This window comes from Eimeria mitis, genomic scaffold (assembly GCF_000499745.2).
Source record: "Eimeria mitis Houghton genomic scaffold, Emh_scaff2318, whole genome shotgun sequence".
NCBI lineage: Eukaryota > Apicomplexa > Conoidasida > Eucoccidiorida > Eimeriidae > Eimeria > Eimeria mitis.
In genome coordinates, this window is record NW_013570650.1 from 7,922 (window position 1) to 8,288 (window position 367).

Sequence of the window (367 nt, forward strand, 5' to 3'; positions counted from 1 at the left end):
GCTGCTGCTGCTCTGCAGTGTCAGTCCCCCTGTTCTGTTCAACAGCACTCTGCCTGCGCAAAGCTTCGTACACAAGACTTGGGAGCAAATTTGTTGTTTGCAGGAGAGTTTCATACGAAAGGTGCATCTGCTCTTGCAGCAACAGCAGAAAGGGCCAGAGCTTGTTAATGCATGTATTGCTGCAGCTGCAGCTGCCGTCTTCACAGGGATCGTTGTCGCTGGTCCTGCTGATGCTCCTGCTGCTGCTGTTGTTGTTGCTGTTGTTGCATATGTTGCTGCTGCAGAGGCTATTACTCCCGCTCCTTGTCCTGCTGGAGCTCCGAGAAACTGAATTCTCCAGCTTCAGGTCTTTGTAGAGATGCAGAAT